This window comes from Aulonocara sp. 'chitande type north' Nkhata Bay, linkage group LG18 (genome assembly GCF_057382095.1).
Source record: "Aulonocara sp. 'chitande type north' Nkhata Bay isolate Kocher_YH1m ecotype deep benthic linkage group LG18, A_spYH_male_GT1.1, whole genome shotgun sequence".
NCBI classification, from domain to species: Eukaryota; Metazoa; Chordata; class Actinopteri; order Cichliformes; family Cichlidae; genus Aulonocara; species Aulonocara sp. 'chitande type north' Nkhata Bay.
Window position 1 is genome coordinate 7,654,390 of NC_141361.1, and position 22,582 is coordinate 7,676,971.

The following is a 22,582-nucleotide window of genomic DNA, read 5'->3' on the forward strand; positions in this document are numbered from 1 at the left end:
TAGTATAGAAACGTGAAAAAACATGTACACACACACATAAACTCTCTGTCTTTCAGTCACTTTCCATTTCTTACCAACTCTAGTCAAAGCTGGCATGTGCAGCGCTCATTCACGCTTAGTCAGCTGAAAGTGCGGATGCATCGTCTGAACCAAAAAAGCCTCTCTGCATTCCTGTGGCATCATCTAAAGGAACATTTCAGTAAAAAATCAGTCGTGCCATCCTAATGAGATCAAGATGGATTATAACCTGCACTGTGCAGGGAGTTGCCAACTCCTGACACGACCAGCAATGTGCTAGGCTGCTGTTCCCTAAGATGTAAAAGGGCAACTTTTAATCCCATTTCCCCCCTCATAGAAAGGCATAATGAGTAATCGTGTTACCCATCAGCGCAGACTCTGTACTTGAGTTATGTGCATTACTGACAGTGAAAAATGGTCTGCCTGAAATTTAACCCAGCACTTACACTAAGGCGATACAGTATACTATATTCTTGTGTGCGTGCGTGCGTGCGTGCGTGTGTGTGTGTGACCAAGTGTGAGGAAAAAAGAGGAAGAAGAACTACTCATGGAAATTAGTTTACCACTGAATTTGTCCAACTCAGTTTAGTTATAGGACAGGACAGCACTGGGCTACACAAGTTGTAAGTTCATGAGCACTATCACAAGCTCTTACAAGCAAAAGTGCATTAGCGTGTTAGTGTTAGCATAATTAGACTCACAAAGATCACAAACAGTCATAAAGGCTTAAACTGTAATTTTTAAAGTTGACAAATTTTCTATAATGATACATAATGTCTAAATGCCCACAAATTGGCTTAAAAAGGTAGAATATGTTGAAAGATGATGTAGCCACTCCACTGTAAAATGAAAAAAATCCTGTACATTCAGTCTGTGCAGTTTCTGTGTGTGTGTGTGTGTGTGTGTGTGTGTGTGTGTGTGTGTGTGTGTGTGTGTGTGTGTGTGTGTGTGCAGGTGGCTAGGCTGGTCACCGCTGACCCCCCTCCTGGGACATGGGTCCTTGTAATCTCAGATGACTGGGTATTTTGGTGTGGTTGCCAGCCCGCTGCCTTGGGCGTTTTGGTCCAGCAGGGTTGGATGCTGTTACCTCTGGTCCCCTGAAACCCCCACCCTTGACTGTTGAAACTCTGTCCTGGGCCTCCCTCTTCCCTCAGCTGGGGTGGACGCATGGTTGTCATTTGGACGTGTGGCCTCACATCTTCAGCTCTCTTGGGTGCCATGGATGGCAGGGTCTCCTGGGTCATTCACAATCTGCCTCTGGCTTTCTGGGGGTGGTATTATTGGAGTCTCTCACCCTCATTTTTCAAATACGTTCTGTGACAAAAACACACAGAGACACTCATATTCTCTGTCTCTCTCTCTCATACACACCCTCACACTCTCCCTGTTTTGTCTTTTTGGTGCTGTGCATCATTTGGGTGTGCTTTGTTGCAGAAGCAGCAGTTAGAGACCCGTTCTTTTCTCTCTTTTTTTTCTCCCCCCGCATTAATCGATGATTTAGAATGATCAGTTAACCTAACCCTGATAGAAAGAAAGGAAAAAAAAAAGAAAAACATTCAACTGCTCCCTTATTTTCCACCACAGCAGATAGATCAGGTATCGCTGCAGATAACTAGCCCTCATATTTATTCATCATGTTGCCATTCCATCATCCCAAACATGACATCCATGTGAAACTGTTAGCATGCAAGTCAGGTGAAAGCTGTAATCTTTGCACATCATTCAGGCAACAAGTGAACAGGGAATAAGTAAGAACAATGAAGTTTACTTTTTATTTATATTCTAGTCATGATCAAGTGACCATGGAAAATATTTTTTCCTTGTTTTTTGTTATTCCTTCCCTATAAATAAAGGCAAGAATTCACCGAAACCAGTAGATCAGCAATACGGATGTTGACTGAAATGTGGTTTTGGAGAATTGCTACATCCATAACATTAATTGTTTGAATCAAGAGAACCAAGAGAAACATTGTGTATTGATCTTTTAATGGTCTCTAATGCAATCATTTTACTTGATCACATTGCAACCTTTGATACCACTGACCATACAATCTTACTTAATATGCTTAAGGATATGGCTGGTATCTCTGTGTTAAACTGATTTTCTTCGTAAGTGACAGGACTTTCTCTGTTAGATCACTTCTAACCTAACCCTAACCTGTGGAGTTCCACAAAGTTCAGTCTCGGGTCCATTACTATTTTCTTCCTATATACTTCTTTTAGGTGTGAAGTCAGGCTCTAACTCCTTTGTCTTGTTCCTGTTTCTTTGATTTAAGGAACCTTTCTAAATTGTGACACAAGGTATCCTCAGCTGAACTGGAAAAAATACTCATGCCTTTGTGTCATTGTGTTTTGATTATTGTAAGGCCCTGTTTAGCAGCTTGGACAAATCATTCCCCTCCACATTAGACAAAATTCTATAGCCAGACTATTTATACCTTGTATCAAGCACATCACTATAACTCCCATTTTATACTCTTTACGTTGGGTCCCAGTAGATTTTAGGATTTGCAGAGACATACAGCGCACAAAACAGCCAAGCTCTGGATTACATATCACAGCTTCTTACAAAATATACTGATGCTTGTTATCTTTGTTCACAGTCTCAGAATCTGTTAGTTGTTCTCTGTACACAAGTAAAGACTAAGGCGATAGAGCCTTTTCACTCTGTGGCACCAAGACTGTGGAACAGTCTACCATTACAACTACACTTAGTTGACTCTTTTATCATGTAGTTGACAATTTTGTTGAATTTCCATATTTTAAAAACTACCTGTTTATTTTATCGTGTCTTGTTGTGTCATTTGATTAGCTATTATGTTACTTAATGTTCTTATTTATTTTACTCTTTTTGTATACAAAAAGCTTAATAAATAAACTTTACTTACTTACTTACAGTGTTGTAAAATTTAATATCACTAATTAAAAAGCAAAAAGGGCATGCATACTTAAGATCAAAGTGTGTTTGTGCAATGTACATTCAGTTTTATTTGAACACTAACCGCAGTGAACAAACCAGCTCAAACTTGTGCATCCACACTTGGACAGAATTAGTCTGCTCTAGCTGCAACTCAAAAATGCTTGTCATACAGTTTCGAACAAGAATTATTAGGCAAACCTTTTTTTGTTTATTGCTACTGGCAACTCGTTCAGTCTGAGTCAGACGAATTTTGAAACGTTAGTGAGATTAACCATCGTTAGCTGTGGTTTTGAAGATGCAACCTAAGCATTTTAACCAGCTTGTTTCGTTGGTGAGACACTGCATGCTTATATGGTAGCAAATTCATACAGTACCCAAGCCTTAAAGTAATCTGTGCTTTATCATCGGTTGTATTATAAATACAGCCATCAAAAAAACTTACTCAAATCTAATTTGTCATTGCTCTGAGCACTAAATATCAAATCTTGTTCATCTCCATTATATTTGAATGGAAGCAGAATCTCATGGTTAGCTGAAAAAAGGCTTTTGTGTAAACAATTTGAGTAAAGTGATCCTTAATTTAAAACCTATTAATAATCATTTTTAAAGCAATGTTATATGAGCTAATAAATACATCCAAGGACTAGATTTGATAGCTAAATTGAATGAATGATGGCAGAAAAAAGAAATGAGCACTTCCAAATTAAATATGATTTAATTAAAACTGAGTTATAGTACTAAATGTGCAGGTGTCTGCATTATCAGACTTGGATCCGACTGGTTTGTCTGACAAAATGTTTTGTACTTCAACAGACAGAATGTGATACGAAAGTAATGCCTTCAGGAAAATGCCTTCTTCAAAAGGAAAAATGAAAGAAAAACACCTCAATTTTGAAATAAATCATCTGATTCTGTCTTTATCGGCTCATTCAGTACACTGATGGAGTTAAAATCAAATATACTTCCAGTCTGTGAACACCATCAGATGACTCAGGGACAGATCATCAGTTGCAATAGTTTTCCATTCACCCTTGTTCCCTCCCTCCTTTTCTTCTGTTCTTCCCTGACTCCCTGCAGTCCAGTCATCCCTTCCAAATCCTGGTCCCAACATAACTTCCCCGGCACACTCATAAAGTACAATTAACTTCTATCCCTCTGTCTTATAAATATTCATTAGCGCCAGCGTGTTGTCATTTTTTTCAAAATGATTGCAATCGAATTAGCATAATTAAACATTATCTATGGTAATGCTGGTGGACGAGCAGCCCTGGCGAGACTCCCTAGCCATGTTTCGATGTGTGTCAGAGCTACAGAGAAGCATGATGGATAATACAATTATGTTTGGGAGACAATGGGAGCCCTGTTGTATTGTTATTAATGTGCTCTGTTAATACCATGAATAGGCATGTCTGCAAGATGGTTTCGGCGTGTGAGGAAGTGAGAGAAACAGATAAAACGAGAGCTTCTCTGTCTCTTTCTGTGATAGATTTGTCTTTCCTAATGGTATATGCAGGAATGTGTGTCATTGTGCAAGTTCTTGTGGACTGCAAAGAGAGAGCAAATGTGCAAAGCACAGTGGAAGTGAAACCTGTTTGCCTGTGTGTGTTTATAGGTTTGCCTGATATAAAGTTAATATTGTCCTTTTGTTAAATATGGCATCGATAGCTCTAAAATTACAGAGGTTGAAAAGGTTTTTCAACAAATGACAACTGTGCAGTTTGAGAAGTTGTTATGATAGGTTGAGAATAAAAATGTTAGAAAATGATAACTGATATCCCCCATTTTTTGTCATACAAGCTCAAAAGAGAAATGATGGAACCCATAATTCATGTCTAGGCAATAATGAAAACTTTCCCCAAAACATGCAAGTGTTAACATGAATCTCACCAGAACAACAAAAAAGCGAAAAATGTGTGAGTATGAGGAAGTATGAGTAACATTTTTTCCTATTAGTGGAAAAGGTTACACATGCTTTCCTATGGCTTCTTTCCATTGTGTACTGATTTTATTTTTCATTTACTTTTACTTGTAATTTTCCTGTGTTTGGTAGCGCTTTCTTTAGAGACCTGACAGGTACGGTATGTGTCTGGATAACTGACACATACTGGTGCTCGTCAACAGTCCCAGAGCAGTTGGTGAAAACTTACACGATCTGTTGAACCACGTGCTTGGGCCCAAAAAAAGACAATACTCTTGTTTATTTGTGTTCATGGACATAAACATGTTCTTATTTCATTCAGAGATATTACAGTTAAACTGTAGTCTTTAGCGTAGGTTTTAAAACGCCATTTTCTAGATTTTGGGGGTTAAAAGTCCAACATACTTCCAGTTTAAATGCCACAGTTTCAGTTGTGCTGAGTCTAATGAAAAAAGAAGAATTTATGTCCACGTACATGACAAAATAGATTGCGTTTTGCAACTATTTCATAATTTTCAAAGAAACTGGGGTTCCTTATGTAGAGTCTATTGCATCATTCACTTAAATACAGCTGTAACGGTGGACCCAAGAAATACCAGCCGGAGCGACTTTGACAATGCAGAACTTTTTATTAAACTCGGGGTTGTACGTGGACACATATACTCCCGCGCTCTCTTTCTCTGCTGTCACTTCCGTCTCCGTCTGTCACTGCCAACATATAAAGAGACACAATCACTGTCAGATCCCAGCACACCTGTTCACCCCGCCCCTGCGCCGCCCCGGGAGCTCACTGCGTCACGCCTCCTCTGCAGCTGGCCAAGGACCACACCCACGCCACAACAGCAAACAGCACAAAATCAAAGCCAACTAAGTCATTTCTTTGCTTATGTCATTCAGTCAATCATCTGATTAGTTTTCATTCCTGTAATTGTCTAAATGTTTAAGAATCTTTTCTTCTGAGAACTCCTGAGCTAGAGTAGTGTAAAATGTTTTGTGCATCACAGGTTAAAAAGTAACATAATATAATTATCCAGCCCTAAGTTTTGACCTTTAAATGTTTTTTGTCAATACGTCTGCCTACTTGCCTTTCTGTGCCATTCTGACTTTTGCAGAGCTAAAAATATGCCTGCTGTTGCAACTGGATGAATCCTGGGATGAACCCGTCCTCAAATCCTCATGTTTCTTCACGTGCGTTTGGGCGTTTCTGGCTGACAAGAACACTCCCTGTATGACCAAAAGCTAAATAAATAAACAGAGACACTGAATGACTCATAAAAGGGTGTGTGTGTGGGGGTGTATGTGTGTGTGTGTTAAAACTGTATTCTCATCCATTCACCACAATAACACAGACCTCACAGACCAGTGGCTCAGTGCCCACACCCATCCATCGTAATGAAAAGCAGTGTTTACATAGTGATGGTTACTTACAGACAGACAAGCTCACAGGGAAGCTTGATCTATGTTTTATACTTAACAGCAGCAAAAACTGAGAAGCGGGTGATCCAGCAGCCAAAGTTAATCACTTGATCTACTACTGAGTCTCGTTTCGCTCATCACTTTTCTTGCAAGTGGAAAAATATCTGCCGGTGGAAGAAGAAAATTTGTCACAGCGTGTTGAAATAAGTGAGCCCATCAACTTTCAGCTACAGGCGAAAACTAAAGCATAGTGGCTTTGAGCTACCCAGAAACATTTGTAAATCTATGTGGTGTAACTCGGGTAAATCAAATGACGCTTTAACCATAAAAGAGATGGAATGAAAATTTTCATGACATTGTCTGTAAACAGCGAAATAAATGCGTTCCTGATTAAACTCTCACCTCAAGAAAACAAGCAGATGTGTTGTGGGCAGCACGGTGGCAACAGTGGTTAGCATGCCTCACAGCAAGAAGGTCCTGGGTCTGACTGGACCAACTGGCTGGAGTTTTTCTGTGTGGAGTGTGCATGTTTTCCCAGTGGATGCTCTCGGGGTTTCACTTGAGTTTCCTCCCACATACTAAAGACTGTGATTCAAAATTGCCCATAGATATGAATGGTTGTCTGTCTCTCTGTGTAAGCCCTGTGACAGGCTGGTGACCTGTCCAGGCACCTGTACTGTGACCTGGACACCGCCTCTCGTCTTATGGTTGCTGGGATAAGCTCCAGCTACTCCATGACCCTGAATTGGATAAGCAGAGGAGAACAGACAGATTGTGTTGCATGTATCAGACATTTGTTTTTTGTTTTTAAATGAAACAGTGGTTTCTTTATGAATTGATACAACCTCTACTGCCCGTAGTGAGAACTGCATGTAAAATATTTACTGTCAGGGGCACCTTTAGAGGTAGAACAGCTGTTCACTTGCATCTCCAAGCCCGTCGACATTAGTTAAAGTCCAGATAAATGTGAGATTAAAAATTATATTTTCAATGGGGCAGGTTGTGTAGCTTAGCCATTTTAAGCTAAATGAAGGAACAGAGACTACTTTTTTTTTTAATCCTCTGGCAAATATGAGCTATATTCATTCAGCAAAGCCAAAATAGCACGAAAAAAAACCAAAAACATAACGGCAAAAATTTCCCCAGGATTCTGTAAGGGTAAAAAATGTACTCAAGAAATGTCTGAATATGTGTATCTTTTCTACCGACAGCGTCAGAAAAATGCCAGTGATGTGATTTTAACCCAAATTAAAGTATGATGACAGCACTACAGAAGCACCGCTGTAATTGGTTTAATGCCAACCTATCTGATCTGTTTTGATCATCTCAGAGAGAAATGGAAAGCCTTTTCCAAAGTGTCCAAACCCGAACATAAATATGATTATTCCACTATGACAGCACATATTTTTACTTGATAGCAGAAAAAAGAACATGCTTGAAGATTCCTGCTCTGTGGAGAACATTAGGTACAGAACATATTGATCTGATATTATTACTTCTCATCACAGAGCTTATCTTATCTGGCAAGCTGTGACAAGACTGGCAGCAAGACATAAGAAGTACAAAAGACTGTCATTTCAAATCGTGTAATTGTCACAGTTAAACTATTCTGGCAGCTGTGACACCTTGAAATCATAGGTCAGTACTATAAAACTCAGCAGTCAGGTGAAAGAGGCAGACCGAGCCTGTGGCCCGTTACTTTGCCTCAGAGTTCATAGAGGGCGTAATAAAGGAAATTATACTAATAACTGGTGGGGGGATATGCATAGCAGGTTATGTAATTGTACTCTATATCAATCAATAAAGTCTTGACCTGGGAAATGAGCCCGACATTAAGTCGGGAGTTGGTTCCTTGGCACCTGCTGTGAGCACTGAAATGAAAATCAGCATGCAGTGATGAGGAGAAAGAAAGGCTGAAGCAGAGGGTCTATATCTGATTGAATGACAGGACTGCAGTGTGCCCAATGCATGAATGCATTGTCACAATGCACAATTAAAGCACCCGTTTTTCAATAAATACATGCACTAATTATATCTTGAAGCCCCAAGTGATAACTAATTATAACTCATCAGCAAATGGATACTTAAATAGTACACTAAATTGTACTTGCTCCTTTTAGTAACATAACACTCCAGAGGATGTGTGAGTTGCTAAGTGGAAAGTCAGCAAGTCAGAAATCAGGAGTCGGAAAACACTGAAGACAAGCACGCTGGATTAAATTAGTCTTCAAACAATTCTTGTGTTGCCATTGTCTGCTTGAGAAGAGTAACTTTTGAGAGTCGGGGAAAGTGTTTTAGTTTAAAAATGTCTTGTTCTACATCTACCATGTAAAAAAGTATTAGATTTACAGTTAAAAAATAATGAATGGTATTCAAAAATGCTGAAATTATTCAAACAGCAGTAAAATAAAGTGAAAAATGCTGTGTTTTCACTTAACTTCTGATTAGCTCCTCGCTCCAGTTAATGGAGGTTTTTACATTTATTGTTTTGATTTAAAATGTTTTTATTGTCCTGTGTCTATTTTATGATTTTAGATTTTATTGTCCTCCTTCTGCATAGCTTTTCTGTTCATTAGTCCCCTATTGTTTTACTGCTTAAAGTTCTACAGTCTTACTTTGTCAGCTACCTGTAAAGCACTTTGAACAGAACTATAGAAAATGCTATACAAGCTTATGTTTAAGGACTCTTTAAATGTTGGCTTTTGAATACTAGCAGCATATTTGGGAGTGTCATAGCAGGAATAATATGTTGTGACTTAATAAATGTATGTGAGTCAGTGAGACAGTGTGGTGTGTAGTTGTATTGCATATATATTTTATATATACATTGTATATCCACGTCATTGAAAGCTTTACATGCCACATATAAGGCTGTAATACAGTAGTTTGTGTTAAATGCATCTGTTTGTAGCTCTTTTCAAAGTCCAAGCAAAAGAAGAAATAAAGCAGCAAGAAGCAAACTTTTTCTGTTTGCATCATTTATGGAAATATTTCAAGGCACAGAAAAGAGGTATGGGATTCATGATCTTAGATTTTGTTTCTGCTTTTTACAGATGATGTGGTTCTGTTGATTCATCGAGCCTTGACCTCCAGCTCGCACTAGGGCAGTTTGCAGCGGAGTCTGAAGGAGCTGGGACGGGAATTAGCACCTTCAAGTATGAATCCATAGTTCTCAGCTAGAAAAAAAGGTTGGAGAGCCCATTTTTTTTATCATAAACAATTTACTTTCTACCCCAGGTGCAGGAATTTAAGTATCTTAATCTTGTAAGTGAAGAGTAGAGCTGATGGCACACAGTATGGTGTAGTCTGTTATTGTGAAGAGCGAGTATAAAAGTAAAGCTGTCAATTTACCAGTCAATCTGTATTGTTACTCTCACTTATGGTCATGAGTTGTAGGTACGGACCAAAGAAATGAGATGGCAAATACAATCCCGTCTTCCTTCTCTCTCCCCAACTGATCATGGCAGATGGAACCAACTGGTTCTGCCGGAGGTTTCTTCTTGTTAAAAGGAAGTTTTTCCTTCTACTGTCGCCAAAGTGCTTGTACATAGGGGGTGATATGATTGTTGGGTTTTCTCTATATGTATTATTGTAGGGTCTACCTTACAATATAAAGCAACTTGAGGCAACTGTTGTTGTGATTTGGCACTGTATAAATAAAATTGAATTGAACTGAAGTGGCAGAAATGAGATTCCTAGAATGGCTCTCTCTTAAGGATTGGGGGAGGAACTCAGTCAGTGAAGAGGGACTCACAGTAGAGTCACTGCTGCTCCATGTCAAAAGGAACCTCCCCCCTTTACCTTGGTGCTTGGATGTTGAAACTTGGAAGTGATATCAGTCCCAAATTAGCGCATTAGAGAAAAACAAGGTTTGTTTTGGTTCTTTAGAGAGGTAGAGCCATTCAGATATCCCTAGCAAAACAGCATAATATTCATTTTTTGCACTTAAAAACACAGCTGCAGCACACTCATAGATATAGCATGGTCAGGACTCTGTAAATTAATTTTTTTAGTGAGTCATAAATACACAATATTGGCATTACAGATTAGAATTTTGACATAAATAGTGTTTAGTGTTCACTGCCACCATCTTGGATTGTTAACTTGGGGTTGCTCCAACCAAACTCAGGTTTAAATTCTGACTCGGAAATCAGAAATTTTGACTTATTAAGAAAATCATTGTTAGACTGCTGCCCCCCATGATTTGGACTAAGATAAGTAGCAGAAACACGACACCCATTTTTGTCTACAGTACGATGGAACAGCTGCTGGATTTTTGTTATGTAACCTTTGTGATCCAGTCCAATCCATCTCCATAACCATGAGGCCAACTGGTTTCAACTAACAATCAAAAACCTCAGTATGAAAGGTTGAAAAAGGTCAGATCTGAAAGGCCCAGCCAAAATGATTGTCATAGGTTTGCGGAGAGAAACTACACACTCCTTCATAGGTCAATGAAGTGTTTCCTTTAAAGGTCAGAAATGTATGTCTTTTCCACCTACTTTCCTTCAAAGGCCCAACACACTTTTCTGATCTCTGTGACACATAAAGGAGCTCTGAAAGTTTCAGCTTCGCAAACCGGCAACCACGTTTAAACTTCATGCTGGGTGGAGACTTTTGGAGTCAATGGTGTGACGATACCAGCAGCGCTTCAGCGGAACAAGGCACAATGCCACCACTACACAAATGGCAATAATCTCTCCATCAAATAAAAGGAAGAAAAAAAATCTACCGGTAATAAGCATATTAACGATGAGAGCAGAGTGAATTTTAATCACAGATAAGGACTTTATCAGCCTTTTGTGGGCATAAATCTATTCCACACTTCAGCTTGTCTGAAAGATATTGCAAACTAGATTGAGCTTGTACGAGACAGGGAGGGAAGAAAAAGTCTTGTTCATTATGAAAACATTAGCTCCAAATCCATTTGTTTTCTATGCTAAAATGGTTCCAGACCAGAATATTAGTCCAATCTGCTCTGAATAATGAAATCATTAATATGAATTTATTAAAACGTGTGGACTTATCCTTTTAATGTCTCTGAGCTTTTTCTTTTTATATCAGACTACCTTTTAGTCCGTGCCACACAGAGAAAGCCCCGTGAGTCGGTTCTGTAATTAAGACACATTAACACATAACACCTAACAGACTTGCTCAATTACCACAACGGCTATTAAATTATATTGGAGCTAGAGGCAGTGGAAATGGTGGTGTTCATTATGGAAACTGCTATCCACATATTTCCATCGCTGAGCAGCTTTATGAACTTAAAAGATGCCAGGAAGAAAGGACGGATTCTTTTTTACACTGGAATTCCTTTGAATGCAGGTTTAAATGTTATTTTTATAATAACAATAATATTTTGTCACTCTTGAGTAAAAAACAAAGACGATTATTCAAATATATTTGCATGTGTTGTAAACATCCAGCCCCTTCTTTTGTGTATCTAGGCAGGAAAGAAACTCTTTCACTAAAAGTCTTGAGGTTGGATGGCGGTCCAGCCATGAGTTATGCAATGCAAATGTTATTATGCACTTAAAATAAATGTATGTGGCAGAAATGTTCCCTGGAACACTATTTTGAGGTTTTGTAATTTGGGGGTTGGAGCATATTTCAGAAGCCTCAGCTGTACTCACAGTAGAGTCTGTGGATGTGTTTAAGTCATAACAGTTTCATAAACACGGCACGGTCACAGAAACAAGAAAATGTTTTGTGTTGTAGCACCCCTTCCTGGTGGATGTTGTGCTTTACAGTGACGTCCCAGCATTATTATTTGAGAGGTTTACCTGTTGTTTGGTTTACCTAAATAAGAATAAGATTAGCTGACGTAATGTAAAAGTAGGTTTTAGATAATATAAAAATGCAAGCAAGGAGCACAAGGATAGCACTTTAAGTAAAGGGGTTTTTGTAACACAACAACAAGCTCATGTAGGCATTACAGTTATATTTAATGAGGTTTAGTTAAACAAATAGAAACCCATACTCTCAGTCTTGTGGCACATGTGCATCTCATGCCAGTGCTATTTAAACACAAGTATATGCGGTATATATATTTTTTTCTGATTCACATTCATGAGAAATATGCGACTGAGGATATCAGTATGACGAAAAGGGAAGGTGTACAGGAAGGTAGTGAGGCCTGCTATGATTAATGGTTTGGACACTAACAAAAAGAAAGAAGGCCAAGCTGGTTTTACAGAGTTTAAGATCCTAAGATGGGTGTGACCAGTATGGACAAAATTCAAAATAAGCACATCAGAGGGACAGACGGTTTGGAGACAAAGATAGAAAGACAAAGAGAAGGTTTAGATATGTGCAGAGTAAGGATAAAGGATAGACTTTTTTTTTCTTTTGCTCTTTTGCCATCAGAATTATTGTCTAAAGGCGAAGAAAGATGCCCAACGGATTTACTTTACCAAATGGACCATCCCAGCCTTGCCGTATTGGTCTATTTGATTCACCTTTTATTGTTTATTTTATTTTCACTTGCTAAATACGGGACAGACTTGACTGGGGAAAAGAAAGAGGGAAAGAAAAACAGCGGGGAAGAGGGACGGGGATAAAGGGCAAAAAACAAAAAACAAACAAAATAAGCAGACAAAAAATACATATATCAATCACCTGGATCACCTGTTGAGAAAGAAAAAAGAGAAAACAAGAAGAAGAAGAAAAAAGGGCAACATAATAAACAACATCACGATGATCTATGTGAATGTAACAGTAAATACTAAACATTATTGTGCAGCACGTAAGATCGACAGCGCACAGTGTGCTTTGAGGTAGGAGCCAAAAAGGGTGTAGTTTGTGTGTGTGAGCACCCGTGTGTACACCTGTGAGCATGAACGCGCTTGTATTTAAAAGGTTCCTTCATGTAATGATCTGCTAGAGGGTGTGTGGGGGCCACTGCCCCGTCCTCCAGGGCATGAAGCAGGTATGGAGGAGATCAAGACTCCAGACATTCAGAGGCCCTCAGAACACAAGAGACCAAGGAAGACCAACAGAGGGGCAGCCGCGCCACTGTCCCAGAAAGAGCTGAGGAGAGTCCCAGATGAGGGCTCACTCAGCAGCCTCGGAGCAGAAGCCAGGGGGGGTTGCAGTGACGTGCCCGTGAGCTCCGCCGGCAGCCAGCTGTGCCAGAGTGACCGAGCCCCAGGCCGAGAGGCCGAGGGCACCCCACCCCCGAAGTGGCCCGAGCGAGCCCCAGGCTCCAGGCCCCGACAAGCAGCCACCAAGGAGTGAGCCAGTGTGTACCTGGACGCCCACCCCGGACACAAAGAACCACCAATGCACCGATGTCTGAGGGCGTCTGCCACTGGTAGAGGAAGTGGTGGGGGGAGATAGGCCTCCATACCTTGGAGGACCTGAGGATAAAGGATATACTGACACAACAGACAGGAAGAAAAGAGGAAGGCCACAAAGAAGATTTATGGATGTAGTGAAGGAACACATGCAGAGGGAGAGGAGGGCAAGATGGAGGCAGATGATTCACTTTGGCGACCCCTAAAGGGAGCAGTCAAAAAAAGAAGTAGAAGACCAAAGTTTCACATGAATCATTTTGTTTCTCCCAGTTCCCAGTTTCAGTAAAAACACTATGTGAAGTATTATATAAATCCTTACATATTTCATTTTTGTGTCTGAAATCATTGTACGCTTTATCAAATATTCTTTTCAGTACTGTAACTGTAAGTCAGTAAGATTTTGATAAAAGTAGTATGCCATTTGGTATCTGTGTGTTAAATAAGACAGGTTTTAATTCGTGATTTTGTCTGTTCTGACATATGTGAAATGTTTGTGGCATTTTCAGTGTCTTCTGCACAGGTGAGTCTGTGTTATGAGAAATCTGTGTTTCAGAACTGCATTGACAGTGCTGAGAACGACAGTCCTGGCAGGGGTGCAATCACAATACACAAATAACAAGTTGTTATTTGTTAAATCTGTTGCAACAAATGCTTCATGTTCCTATATATTTTTTGTGATTTCAATAGATCAAGTGGCACAACAGACAGACTGAATGACTGACTGACTGACTGATTTACTTAAAGGAAAACTCTTGCTTCACATATTAACACCATTAGAGGGCAGCAGAGAAACATAACAAGGTAGACCCTAAACTGCTCTAATCTCCCTCAATACTATATCCATCCATGCATTCTCCTCTACTTATCCAATTCAGGCTCACAGCCTATCCCGGGTACCATAAGGTGAGAGGCAGGACCAGTCTGTCACAGGGCTATCACAGAAAGAAAGACAACTACTTGCATTCACATTCATGAGCAATTTATAATGATCAATTAATCTACTCTGGGAGGAAGCCCGAGTACCCACACAGACATGTGGAGACATGCAAACTCCACACAGACAAGCCCCAGGCAGATGGTGGATTCAAACCCAAGAGCTCTTTGCTGTAAGATAATCATGGCAACCAGCGTGCTGCCCTAACAGACCATGCTCTAAGATAAAACCTTGTGCAGTGAGAATAAACTATATGAATGAATTCTATAGCATACCTCACAAGGTATAAGTCGGTTGGCCATATTTTATGAGATGTATTGTATATTTCATTTGATCGGTTTTCTAATAAAAGCCAAACACAGTGTGATTGTAAGTCAAGTTTAAACCAATGACTGTTTTCTACAGTCATTGGTTTAAATACAAATTTGCAATTCCAAATTCATCACTGTCATTATAACACAATTAGACTGGTCCATCTCTATTTTATCTACTTTGCAAATGGTTCCATTCTTATATTTAAACAGTAATGGCACACAGTGTTCTTGGATGGCACTCCATTAAACAAGCAAAAGAGTTTTTAGGATGAGACTCAGTTTTAATATTTATATACATCAAGACTGATGGGTCAAATGTGACTTTTCACATGCAGACATCACATTTCCCTGACTGCAACTAGCACAAGAACATATCTGGTTTAGCACAGCAGTAAATCACTGTTAGAGTAGATATTTGCTGTGGTGTTCACCAATGACTACTGTGTGGCTATGGGTGCTGGAAGAACAGTAAAACTTTCCTGCCATCCATTTTAAATACAGTGACTCCATTAAATGGGCATCATTGGTTGTTTTTATTCCTATAGATATCACCTGTAGGTAGCTTCCTATCCTACAGGCATGGCCAGTAAGCTGCAACCGTGCTTTTCTATCTGTCAGGTTAATCTAACAAAACTTACAAATCACTCACAAACAGAACAGATCTTTGGCTGATAAAGTCTTCACAAAAGTGCAGCAAAGCAGCTGAAAAACAGGATTTCTTTACCTAAAGCTGAATTATATGCAATGTAACATATAAATGGCCTGTATTTGTATAGCGCTTTACTTAGTCCCTAAGGACCCCAAAGCGCTTTACACAACCAGTCATCCACCCATTCACACACTGGTGATGGTAAGCTACATTGTAGCCACAGCCACCCTGGGGTGCACTGACAGAGGCGAGGCTGCCGGACACTGGCGCCACCGGGCCCTCTGACCACCACCAGTAGGCAACGGGTGAAGTGTCTTGCCCAAGGACACAACGACAGAGACTTTCCAAGCTGGGGCTCGAACCGGCAACTTTCCGATTACAAGGCGAACTCCCAACTCTTGAGCCACGATCACCCCCAACATAACATAAAACAATACAACATGAAACAATGTTTTAAATAACAAAAATTAATTCTCTGAACTCTTCACCACATTCAAACAATAAATATGTGATGTACTGCAAAATACATTTATAAGTAAAAGAATGGGAAAAGATTGTAAGACTTTGTCCCTCCATGCAGTGCAAATGAGAGCATCACAAATACAGTTATGAAAATTGGGGTAAATTTTGCTGAGGAAGTATTGAATCATGATCACCTCATAGCAATTTCCAAAGAAAGAAAGACCAAGTCTGTCAGCTTCTGTTTGGATAGGTGGATAGACAGCTCGGCTAAATGGTTCTAATTTATGAGCCCGGGGTCTCAGGTGGGCTGTATGTTAACAACTGTCTGGAGGTTCGGAGAGAGCACACTGGCTGTCTGGCTTGGGTGACAGCCAAATGCTATTCATCACACACTCCCATAGAGAAACACACATTCTCTTCCAGCTGACCTTCTCACTGAAGCACAGAATCTAGCAGATGCTAAAGATATCAAGAGGCAGCTCAGTGAGTGCGAGTAAAATGTATTCCCGTCCAAATTTGTGTATGTTTTCGAAACCTTTCGTTTTCTTTCACCTTTTCTGTTTGATATGCCTGCTACAAAACAGATTCACATTACTTGCCTTGGCTAAAAAGTGCCACTAAGATTCAAAGCCACAATTACAGCTGGTGTTTATACATTGTGTGAATCTTACAATTAATCTCAACTAATGTATGCATTTGGATACTGGATATGCATTATTTACAGTATCCGTAACAGCCTTCCTAAACAATAATACACATAATACAAACAAGAATAGTATTTCTGCTGGTTTCAAAAAAGAATATGTAACATGTGAAATATTAGCTGTGTCTAACTTTTAAATAAGTTAGGTAAATGGACTCTTGTTCTATTGACATCTGGACTTTCAATTAAAAAGTATTTGACAAACATAAATAAATACAATCTTCCTTCAAACTCACATTGTGCAAGCGTGTATGTGTATGCAAAACTCAACAGCTACAGCTCTGCTCACAGTCCTCGTCAAGGAGAGCTATTGATAAAGGAGAAAGGTTCAGCTTGGGTTGTCATGCTGTCTGATATCACGTAACAGGTGGACTCGAAGGTCTGGGTCCAAAGAATGTTCTGCTATGTCTGCCTTGCAACTTCCCTAATTTCTGTTATAGCAATTCCACTTCATGTGAATGAGCTAGAGGGATGACTACTCCCAGTAAAAGCAAAGTTAAGTTTTTCTTTTCTTGATTTTAGGAGTTTTCTTCGATTCTTAAGCTTTGCTGAAACAGAAGAAAGCAGTGACAACAATTTTAAAAAGTAGTTTCCTTAAAAGTACCGCTAGTGTGTGATTAATCTTTCGACACTACGAATAACCCCAGCGATAACTGCCTCACAAACAGTCCGCTGAGGAAAAAGTCCTCGCTGGCTTTAGAAACTGGGGCTGTGGTATTTTTAAGCACTAAAGATCTGTTGCCATAATAAAAGCACAAACTGTGTGTCATCCAAAATGAAGGCAAATAGAAGTAAGCCCAGAGGTGCTGTTGCGTTTGGCGCTAAGCTTATAAGATTAGTGTTTTGATTTCCATCCATTTACTCTCCGACATACTGGTTGTTAATTACAGCAGTACTGTGATGACAAAGAGGTCAGAGCAGATCAGCCACTGGAACTCTGCCTGAGACAAGAAGACTGCTGCTCTCAGTCACCAGGTCAATAGAGCTGCTACTGATAAAATGCACATTGATCTATGGGTTTAAGGTCACTGAATGTGCTTTCAGTTCACAGTGACAGGTTCAAGCTGTTGTGTGGTGGAGCAGCAGATACAAAGGCGACACAACAGTCAGTGGAGGAAAAAACTAAAAACTGTTGTGCGCTCAGAAAACAGATGTAGTGCTGGATGACTGCAGACAATGTCAATGAATATTTTCTCAGATTTTACAGCAGAGGTTAAACCTCTCAACAGAGACATCCAGAGGAATGAAGTCCTTTAACAGGGTTAAAACCCCCTGTTTAAATATCTACTTCCAAACTCTTTCTGAGCATGTTAAAAAACCCAACCCATATTGCTATTTCGATGCTTTTTCCAGCCTTAACTTTGCAAGCTCAACCAGTTTAATCATCATATGTACTTGTGGTAGAATTACATAAAAACAAACATCTTATTGGAATTCCTGGTAGGAAATATACCAATAAAAAGAAAGTAAAATTTTGTTTTCCAATCTGGAATCCAACTTGGAACTCGCCAGTTGCAATTAGGAAGTTATAATTATGTCGACAGTCACATCCTCTAATTGCTAACCAGAAACAACACAACTTCAAACTTGTGCCAAACATAAGGAAAATTTGTACTTTGCTTGATTTTGTTTTGAATCTCACAGCACACTCGTTCTGCCCACTTCACATAGTGTTTACTCAGCTAACCAACCTTGACCCAAAACCCAACCGGAGCACAACAAACCCTGCCAGCCTGCAATCTCCAACATCTCATGTGGTTTTAGCCGCACAGCTAGCTACTGGCTAACAGGGCATGCTAGGCTACACAAGGCGCAAGAAATGAGTGTGTGCCTGTGAGTGAGTGTGCCTGTGAGTGATTATAATTAGAAAATGTTCCACTCACTTGCAATTACAAGGCCCTCCGCAGAGTGTTATTAAAGACTCATTTTGCTTGGTTGTGCCTCTTAAATGGCTCCCATGTGGTGTTTGTTTGCCTTTGCTACATGGTTGGCGTGGACAACAGAGTTTGCTACAGCCAGGAAGAGAAGCTTCTCCTCAAAATGTTAACCTGTGGTAAAGGGGTCACAACGGGTGCAGAGGCTGTCATGGAAAATTAAATCTGTATATACACACTGATAAAGTAAATTTTTGTTTATTCATTCTAAATAAATGTGGTCCCCCTCTCTTCCTAGCCTGCAAATTTACCCCACAGATAAACTCTTGCGTTCCGAACTTCTAACCCACCACGGCTTTCCTGAAAGAAATCAAACTGAGATCTCTGGTTTTTGTTTTCAGATGAGTTCATGATGTTATCGTAAGACTTTTGTCCCACGGCCATGTAAAAATAATCCAAGTACTTTAATTATGCACAGAATAATTACAGGAGGTTAGGACTGACCTTGTCCTGAGGAAGGACGACGGTTTAGTCAGTGGCCATCCAGGAAAAGTAAAATTGTCATTTTTCTATGTGTACCCAGCATTTATGGGAGACGTTATGATTTTTAAAACTCCTTGCGCTTTTTCTTTGACGTATTGCACCTTTGAACAGTAACAAATTAAAGAACCATAATTCAAGTCTGAACTTCTTTCAGTAACAGTTTCATCCCTGCGTGCTCGTTGACGCCTTGTATGTGTGGTTATGAATAGGATGTAATACAGGTGCTGTTTTTGTAAGGGATATTTTTTTCTTATGTGTGTTTATCCGGCAATGTTACTGCTGACTTTAAACAAATCCCCCTACTATAAAGTCACAACTCCACACTACATAACCTGCTGCCATGTGTCAGAAGAAACACAATCTGTAGACTGCTTTTATATATTCAGGATCTATACTATATGAAATCATGATGATATGAAATTGTAATTATTAATATACCAAAACCAGCATTATGAGCATATCAAAAAAGTCTTACAAATATTGTTTTCAAGTGTGCATTGAGATGCATGAGACTGCTGCAGCAAAGTAAGATCAGAGTGTGATCATGGTATAGCTGAATCTGTGCTGCATGTCTTGCAAAGCAGAAAATAAAGTTATTAATTTGATTTTGGCAATCACCTCCACATATTGCAATATGGCAATTTGATCATAAATCAGTCATCTGCTTTTGTGGCCTTTGCTCATAAATCTAAATCTCTACATTCAGCATTTTGTGATGCCTAAATCTGACCCGCAAAGTAGCCCTGTGCTCTGACATTTATTCACCCTATGTGCCTGTCAGCAGTCACAGCTTAATCCAGGAAGGTGATAATGGAGCCTCCAGCTCCTGGTCTGTAAAACGAATCACCATAAAGTGCTTCCTTCTAAGGCTGAGAAAATTTATAGTTACAGATCCTATCATTTCTCCTTCTGTTTAATGTCTTCAGCAGAGCGATCTGTCTTTCATTAACTCATGCACACTTGTTTATTATAAAATAAATCCACAATTTAGACGTCTGACTGGATAAAGCATTAGCAAGAAACTAGGCTCCTTTACTGTTTAGGTGAGAGTAAAATGAACTCATAGGAGCATTATACTTTAACATTTTGTTTACTTCATTTAAATTTCTGTTAGGGCTTGCTTGTGTTAATTTAGTTGCTCCCAATTTTGTAGATTCTGTCTAGTTTTTATTAGTTTTTATTTAGCATTTCTTTGTTGTTATTATTATTATTATTATTATTATTATTATTATGTAATGTGTTTTTGTGAAAAAGTCATCCAAATCTGAATAAAAATATGAATTAGTGTGTCCTTATGCATGTTTTGTTGACAAAGCCAACCATTTTAATATACATATTCTATATATTAGATTTTTTTTAGCTTTATTTAAGTAGTTTTAGTTTATTTTAGTAGTAGTAGAAAAGTATAGTAGTATAATAACCTTGCTTCATCAGGCAATAAGATAAGCTATTTTCTGTCTAATCATTTGCACTATGATTTATTTCTTTATCTTTAATTGTGGATAATACACTCATGGTTTAACTTGTCAATGATCTGGTTCATTACTGGACTACATTAACCACTGGGTGGCGCTGTACAACAGCAAAAATGTGACTAGAAAAACTGCAGTTTTCATTTTCCCTCTTATATTTCTTTTTCTGGGCCATGTACAAAAATCTCCAGTTAATGGTGTAGTTGTGGCTGCTGTCATTGGCAAAGATATTTATTTTCATTTGATGCTAACATCCCACCTACTGCTGACAGCCCTGACCCCTCTCCTTAAGGGACTAATTATATTGTACAATAGCCATCTAACATCTCACAAACCAATTTTGACTGCGCTCCGTCCCGAAGCAGCAGCTGTTTTCTCACTCCACACTGGCCGTCAAGGGTCATGGTCTGCGCAGAGCTAGAATGCTGTTTCCAACCGTGGACCTTCACGGGGCAGTGGGAAAGAATGAGTCAGTGCAGTGGAACCTGAGGGAAGTGGAGCTCCCTCAGCTTGTATGTTTATGAAGAGTAAGGGTGTGTCGTCAAAAACGTTTCTCATCCATTGCAAAGAGCCTTGCTTAAGGGTGAGTCAGGGATAGTCTTGATGGAGGGAAAAGCGCTGTGTTTCCCGTTCTTGCCCTAGATTCATCCAGCCTGTGGAGCTTACAAACATGCATTGTATCATCACCAGTTATCTTGAAAAGACTTTATTCCATGGAGCCCTCTACTGTCATAGAAGATGATTTCATAGTTGTTTAATTACAAAACAAGCATATAAGGCAACATTAAAAGATTTAGAGGTCTTTAAATTTAACGCTTATACTTATTTTTAACCTTAGATTTGTACCAAATTTACGATATGGTTTCTGCTTCATGCTGTAATGTGGTGAGAAAGAGGCACTGCATTGATGCTTGAGAAGTTTCTTTATTGGCTAAACACCACAAGCAATACCAAATGGAGATGGCAAAGGGTATTAGAATGGAAATGGATAATATTCCCTCCCTCTGAGCTCTCCTGCATCGCATGCACTCACATATCTCATCTCCACCAGTCTGGTTCCCTACATGGGTCTTATTTTCATTGCCAGACACAGCCAGCAGCCTCTGCTTCCATTAACAGCTTACTGCTGTGAAAACATGAAGAGGAGAGGAATAAACTGTGATGCTGATGCTGTGTTGAACAAAAGACCCATACTGGACCAAAAAAGATGCACATTTAATTCCCCCTTCTTTTTTCTTCTTTTTTTTTTAGCTTTTAGAGAATATACTAAAAATATAAATTACAAACTTAACTGTGTCTATGCTACTAAAACTGTGTTTAAACTCGTAATTATTACCCATATGAGTATGTGACCCTAAATTTCTTATTATTTTAATGTGTTTCTAAGTTGTTCCTGGGTGTCCAGCTTTGGGTAGACAGATCATGAGAGCTGGACTTGATAAGCTGTGAATCACTTGCATATGCTCTGACTGTATCATTAATGTATAACAACCTGCTGGCCCATGTGTCTATTTGATAGACAGAGCAGAGATGCCACAGTGTGCAGGATCAAGCGTGCTACATTTTTATAACAATCTCAAAGGCTTCTGCAGAGGTGTGTGGAAAATTAAATGTGTTTTCTTGTACTGTAAAACATTACCACCATGAAATGATCTAATTTTTTAATCCTTCTTATCAAACCTATGAGAGGCCTTCAATGAATTATGTTTTAACCTACAGCACTAAGAAGTCCTAGGCCTAGGATTTAATGCAAAGGATATTAAAGAAAGTTTAATATAATATATACTCAAAGTTATCACTGAATTTCAACATTTTAAAGAATGAGGTTCTAATAGTGGCATAAGTAATAGCAGATTTACTATTAGTAGAATTGCTGCTATGTCCCCTGCAGGAACACCGAATACATTTGCCTTAGTCTTGTACATCACTTCCACTGCGTCCATTATGTTTTTGTTGTGATACTCATCTTTCATAACTATTCCTCTATTCCCATCTAATCTCTCTGCAAGGGTACCAAATGAGTCCACTGAAGCCTCCATAATGGCCAGAAGAAGAATCCCA